Source organism: Eucalyptus grandis, chromosome 5 (genome assembly GCF_016545825.1).
Source record: "Eucalyptus grandis isolate ANBG69807.140 chromosome 5, ASM1654582v1, whole genome shotgun sequence".
Taxonomy (NCBI): Eukaryota; Viridiplantae; Streptophyta; class Magnoliopsida; order Myrtales; family Myrtaceae; genus Eucalyptus; species Eucalyptus grandis.
The window spans coordinates 21,200,234-21,207,880 of record NC_052616.1 but is presented as its reverse complement, the minus strand read 5'-3'; positions in this window follow the sequence as shown (position 1 = coordinate 21,207,880).

Here is a 7,647-nt window from a genome sequence, read left to right as displayed (position 1 = left end):
TTTGTTTTTATAAAGTAATGTGCTTCAAAGTTAATTAATATAGTTGTGTCTTCTTGTTAGGGGTATATTTATTAGTGAACAGTACATCTATTTATACAATAGTTGCATCTTTTCATATTACTATTCACTTAAATTAAATAATTTTAAGTTATACCGAATACACAATCATTATATATGGAAAAGATAATTTCGACGTGCAACTATATGTCTTCGCATTTGTTAGTGAACAGTACATCTATTTAGACAAATGTATGTCTTCGCATTTGTTTCTTTGTCTGCTCTGATAATGTTAATTATCTCTTATAAAGACATATTGGACAATGTGTGTACTTGATGAATGACTTAACCGTCATTGGAGATTTTTCTAATTAGCAGTAAGTGCAAGTACGTTTATTTATTATAGGAACAAGATGTGAGCCTAATATCTAGCTATAACTTTCAACACAAAATTTCGGTTTATCTACTTACAATGAGATTTTATCACACATGTAACATATATTTTCGATACTGTGAAATAGCCTTAAGTGTTTCCAGCCATCATGACCATCACCAATCTAACTATCTAGATTTTAATTTTCTCAAATAGTATAGTAAATCGCGATGGGGTTGTACATGGTCACACTTCTAGAGAAATTCAATTCTATCAAAACCTGTCATTGATGATATTTCTTACTATGGAACGTGTTAAATGCAAATCGTGCAACTCAAGTCACAACAATAATGAACAAGACCAACTATTTACCTATTTATAGAGCTCTTCATCTTTTGGTGGCATGCCTTAGCCAACTGAATTTCTTCTCCTTTCAGGCACTTCAAATCAAGACCCTTGTTCTGCCCACAGAACAAAGAATCTAGGATCATATCTCATTTGCATTTTTGAAAACCTCTTTTGCGTGCATCTAGTGATCATCCGTTTGGTACTTGGACTTTGCATGTAAATAAGTAGTAGATCAATGATTTACCAAAAAATGCTTTGTTCTTAGATGTGAGCCCAATATGACGAATTATAACTTGCAGCAGTAAAATAGCAGTTTATCTATGCACTCTAAAGTTTTATTGGGTACGTGCAATAGCCAAGTTCAATATCATGAAATTGCCATCGACGTTGTCATCCGTCAAATGTTTCATCCTTGGTAATATCATGAAATTTGCTACAACTCCTATTGCAGTAGATAAGGCCAATCCCTACTACTTACAACACGTGGAATGAAGTTCTTGGAGTCCAGTTCTCCACCGCAATGGAACTACGGAGGTAGCGGTATTCGAACCTGCACTAGTCAAGTGAATTTTTTTTTTTTTTGACGTATAAAGCCAACCCATATTATTATCGCGAGTGAGAATCATAGAGGAAGAGAAAAAAAGGATGAATTAATAGCTAGTGACTCCACCTTCAAGTATGTAATGTGAAAATTGGACAAGAGCTCGATGTACTTAGAATCAAATCAAAAGTGTACATTAGTTCCATGAATTATGAATCTTCATTTTCCTTATTAGAGATCTTGTATTACGCTTTATCTTTTATACATGCTCTCCTTTGTGAAGTATACCTGAGCATCACTTTCGCAATAACCAAGAGTGATTAGGGAAGTTCATTGAATTTTGGTTAACAAACGTGGTGATTTGATTCTATCTTGAGAGGGTAATCAATCTTCTTCTTTTTCAATTAAGTGTTGTCAATGTAATTATCACATTCATAACACAATTTCTAAGGGTGGTTTTAGTTAATATCACATCTATCAACATCTTTCTTTATTTCTCGAAAATGACAAATATGCGATTCTTGCTTGGGTTACTATGCACAATCAATTGGCCACCAAAGGCTGTTTGCTTAAGTGGATCATGCAAGTCTCCTCTCTCTGCTGCCCCTGTTATTACTCTAATGAAACGAGGAATTATCAATATTTTGGATATTTCTTTTCTTCGTCACATGCGCAATCTATAACAGAATTCGTCTGTTATCTCTTTCTTTTTCTCTCTCCTGTAGCTTATTCTAATAATGGTCATAGTTCAAACTGAGAGAGTGAGAGAGAACCGGAGATATTTTTCTAGAAAAGCGATTCGATTACGCGTCTTCTTTCATCACTCTTATCAATTACGGTTACTGATAGAGTTTGAGTCGGCTTTTCCTGGCTGCCTCCTCTGCCAATTTAAACTCAGTGCCATCACTACAGAGAGCACTTCCCCCATCGCCCTTCCGACGCCTTCAGCCACCTTCGCTGCCGTTTCTTGCCGCTCCAAAGCCGTGTGTACCTTGTTCCCGATACTGGGATCCGGAGGCGCGCCGAGATCCAGTTTCAAGTTCTTCCACAGGTGCCGATCTCGATCCTCTAGCCTCACCGCAGGTCAGATATTCTATCCTCCATTGACACGATATATTTGAGATTGTTTCTCTGATTGCCAGCATCTGTTGTTGGTTTAGCTTGAACGTTGGAATCTGAAATCAAGGATCTGCTCCTCAATCATATTGCACAGCGTACGTTCGACAAGAAATTCTTAAAACTGAATTGGCATAGATTTATCTCTGATTGTTGGATTATTTTGAGTGCACATTGATTGCTGAGCAGGATTTCAGTCAAATTTCGTTGTTGCCGAGATTGAATCTGACCATATCTTTTTTATTTTGTTTCCACCCTATGTTGGCGTGTCTTCCTGCTGTGTTCAATGGTGGTTGCCGGAGAGGTCGGAGAGGAGGTAACTCGAAAACGACAGCATCAGTGTTCACCTTTAAACTCATTGGCACCGGTTTGGTCGTCGCTTTCCTTTCTATTTGTTTGTTTCAGTCATGCTGTGGATATGGTTGTGAGTATTGAATGACTGGTAATTGAGAAGGGTGGCCACCGGAGGCAGTCCGGTGGCGGCCAAAAGTAGTGGGCGATGACGTATGGATGCTTCTGGCTAAGCAGATGGAGGCCTGAAAGTTGATCTTGAGTAAGTCTGTTCGATCTGTGAATAACCAAAGGGGAAGAAAAGATATATATAAAAAAATAACAAAAAGAGACAAAAGAGATAATAGAAAATGAGCTTGTTATAATTGAAAATGGACCTAGTGTGCGCATAGTGTGAATATAGTGGAAAATGGGCTTGGTGCGATTATAATAAACAATGGGCTTAGTATGGTTAAATGCAAGATTGAGCTTGGTGAGGTTAGGATTGAAAGGGGTTGGATACAATAAGCCCATTTATGTCCATGGCCCAGACTTGCGAAGTCCAGTACAGTCCTTATTCGGACCAAGCCCATCTCTAATAAAAAAAATAGTAGATAGTAATATATAATAAATATAATAAAAATGAATAAAAAAATGTAATGAAAATGGAAAGTAATTATTCAGACTTTGTTCAGAAGCAATAGGAAAATAAATAGAAAGCCATTGACCAATCCTCATTATTTTGTAGGACCCTCTGTATTCTGTAGAATAATCCTCCTTATTTGTAGGGACCTTATTTATTTTCAACTATTCAACAATCCTCCATTCATCCTTTTAAAAGGTTGAGAACACCGGTTGATGCAAAGCAATCGATCACTCCAAGTTCAAGTGAAAAAGTAGCTATGCAAAACATGATTCTGAACAAGTAAAGGGGCTGTCATGGGCTAAAAAATGCTAAAAAGAATTATTTAATTTCAATTAACATTATTTGCTTTTTCCTTTCTTTTTGTTTTTCTTTTAAGCCAAACAAGTTAATTTTCAATATAAAGTCCATTGCACTTAATATTTCTCATTATTTCTTATTATAATCGCATATATTAAGATAGTTAACTCAAATAAAAAGGGAGGAAAATATGGCACCTAATGTTTTTCATTTTTAAGTTCTTGTACATGATACGCGTGGGAGCACTTTGATAATAAACAAGATTTTTTTTTCAAACTTCGGTAGATATAGGAGTGATGAGTGGAACGTTAATACATATAAAAGATATGAGGATATTTTATATGCGGATTGAAATCCCGATGTGAATCTCAACTTGTTTTTGCTCCTTGGATTAGTAATGGCGGGTCGGACCTCCGATTAGATCGACTGTCATTACGTGATCTTGTTGGTGAGGGCCATCTTTTTCGCATGGCGCCTGTTCTTGGGCTTTGCCCACAACTATGTGATCCTTGGGCAGCTTATTCACCAACATCGGTGTTCGCTATCCCTCATGATCACTTATATCTATGTTGTTGAGGTCTCGCCCGCATTCTATCTTGGCAAACTCACCTCATTCACTGTACTATTCATTTTTTTCCTAATTTTGTAGCATTTTTTTTTTCATTCGTCATCAATTTTTGTCTTTTTCATGTTGAATGTCGATTTTTTTTTTCTTATTTACAATAAGAATAATTACACATTCAACATGAAAAAGACAAATTGATGAAAAAAAAAATTAAAAAAAGGAAAACGATGCTACAAAATTAGAAAAATAAAAGAAAAGAAAATAAGTGAACACCCCACCAAAGGAGATGAGTTTGCTATGTTTGAATACCGGAGAGATTTCAACAATGTAGCAGGGGTGATCTTGAGGGGTGGCTAATGCCGACGTTGGCTAATAAGTAGCCCAACAGAAGGACGATGTGGTTGCGGGCAAAGTCCATGAGCCAAAACAATCACAATGGTAACCACTCTAGTCAGAGGTCCACCCCACTATCGCTGACCCAAAGAGCAAACTCTTTTAGGATTCTTGTTAGGATCTCAACTTGCCTGTGGAAATACTTAAGCTCCTTCATGTGTATTATTGTTCTGCTCATCGCTCCTATATTTGTCATGTAAATCGTAAGCATATACATAAAAATTTAAAAATAAATAAAAATTATGTGCCATATTTTTTTTTTTGTATTTTCTTAAAAAAAAATATATTTTATATATATATATATATATAATTATGAGATAAGAATGATGAGAAATAATAAGTGTAATGGACTTTACAATTGAAATTGACTTGCTTGGCTTTAAAAAAAGGAAAAAAGTGGATAATGTTATATGAAATTAAGTAATCTTTTTTTTTTGGCATTTTTTTTTCATTTCCTAAAGATGACCTTTGGCAATATAGGGAGAGGATTTACTATATCCAATAGGTCCCTAACAAGAGGACTATTCTATAAAATAAAGAGGATCCTTGCAAAATAAGGATGCTTTCTACAAAAAAAGAAAAAAGAAAAAAGGAGGATTGTTCAATGGCTACACTACAAGATATGGAGGGATGGGTATCGTACATAGCTTAAACTCGAGACATTTGATTTTAATGAGCAGAACAAGAGAGATCTGATGGAGAACAATCTTTCATTTCTATTTACATTGAAAATTGGCTTGAAATTATATGCATTTGGTGTAGTGGAGACTCGTGCATGGACGTAACTGCCTTGTTTGACATAGTCCATAATCATCTTGTATTTGAACTCCATGATGGTTTTGAGAGTTGTTTGTATATGGCTTTTAAGTTTTTGAGCTCTTTTTGCACATGGGTTCGCACCCCCTTAGTGCCTTATAGTTGATTTTTTATCTAAAAAAGAGAACATACCATTACTAGATTCGAAAATTGATAAGATCGAGTCAAATCATGGATAGCTGAACTGTTTACACTTTGATTGTGTTGAAATTGAGCTTTTGTCATCTATCAAATCAATACATTTTTTTTCTAATACTTTGAAAGACTTTGTTGGATGGCAAATTCTTCATTCGTAACTCATATTGTGGGGTCAGTAAAATTTTGATTGTCTTTCAAACTTTTCTTTAGATTGAGTATCTTAACTTACTTGATATATTTAGTTGCAATTTGATCCTTCTATCACCTACTGTTACTTGCTTCTTTGAAATGTTTTAATTGCAATATGGCAATCTTCCATATTAAGAGCTGATTTGAAAAAGAGAGAGAGAAGCGGAAAAATTAGACTTCACCTTATGATTCATGTATTCGGTCACATCATCTAAGTGAGTCCAATTAGCACAGTCACTCAACATTTAAAGAAGCGGGTAGTGGTAGGTCACAAAAGTATCAAATTCAGAAATCAAGCAAGTTGGTGGAATTGATTACAAGAGAAAGAGGATATGATGAAATTGAAAAAAGGGGTACAAGTCAAGAGAACTAAACTAGACTCAACCTAGAATTAAATGATAAGTGCTATTGAGTCCTTTCATTATCTGCTCTGAAATTGCTGATATGGCTAATAGTGCCTGTGGTATTTTTCTGTCTTGTTACTACTCATTAGACAAGTTTCGTGGTTTGAGACTGGCAATGCAATGCCTTGTGGAGCTGTATATGCACGAAACTTTTAACACATAATATGTTCACTTCTCCAAAAGTTATGGTTTTGTATGGGATATTATCCTTCACATTAGTATTTTACAAACCGAGCTGCAAGTGAAGGGTGCACGTCTATTTGATATATGTGTTCAAGTCAAATGTTGGTTATTGCACAAAGGCTCTCCAGTATAGGGATAAGGGATGCGCTCACAAAGGTGACATTCCTGAACTTTGGCATGAGTAGTGGGTTTGTTTAGCATAAATACCAACTTCATTTTTTATGAGTAAATGTGCAGATGAGCTTGATATTTCCCCATGAAACCGAAGATATCATACACCCTTCCAGTATCAAGGCTGTTAGGCACCTGCATATCTCACCTTTTGATGGCAATCTTGCAGTATCAAAGCTCTCAGGTAATGTTCTCAATGGATGCTAGTTCTCTATTCTTTGGCCTCGTTTGACAAATTTAGTTTTGTTTCATCTCTTGAAGTCTTAAAAGCAACTTCATCCTCGCCTTTGACCTACTGGTAAGCATATTGTCTTTAGCTATTTCCTATTTTTCTACTTGTCCAGGTTATTAGACTTCAGGTCATCAATGATTCTGTATATTACATTAGCGTGGTAGAAATTTAGATATGACGATGAGACGTTTCAGCATCAACGGCAACATCCAAGGATTAGTAATATCTTCAATAGTCACTTAGGAAGGTCCTTGTTCGATTATTTCAAGCATATGTCTTATCTTTCTTTTCTTGGGAGTATTTGAACTATTGTAATTTAATTTATTTAAAATATCACCCGCACTGCTGATCTGTAAATTTTCTGGTGAATTATTGTGAATGGATGATTTATGTTCTAAGGCATGCAAACATGTGTGCACACTGACGTGCACATGCACATGCGCCTTTGCTCAGGTACATAATGATAAACTCAGGTCCATGAGAAATATTATAGCCATTCTATAACTTTGGCCCAGTCATTCTCCTCTCAAGAATTGTTATTTCAATAAGGTTTTGGTTCATGGAAGGGGAAAAAAAAAAGCAACAAATTGGTGAACATGGTTGGTAAATGCAGTTGATATCCTTCATACTACTTTGGCCCTAAATGTTTAGGACTAAAATATCTGACCAATTATGCATTCAATCGATTTCTGTTGCTAGGAAGCAGGAATCGAACTTGTGAACCAAATATTAGTCATGGCAGATTCAGCTACAAATACATCTGCAACTGAGTTACTAATGTGATGTTCATCCTAATTTACTTCCTTTTACCGACCAAAAAAAAAAAAAATCCTAATTTACTTCCTTTTGCCAACAGCTCCCAGATTCTCATCTCCTGCTTTCGCAGAGTTAAAATGTGAGCTGGGTTTATTTCTGCCGTTCCTTTTCCATTGTTGATGTTGATGTGCATAAAATCCAAATCATATATG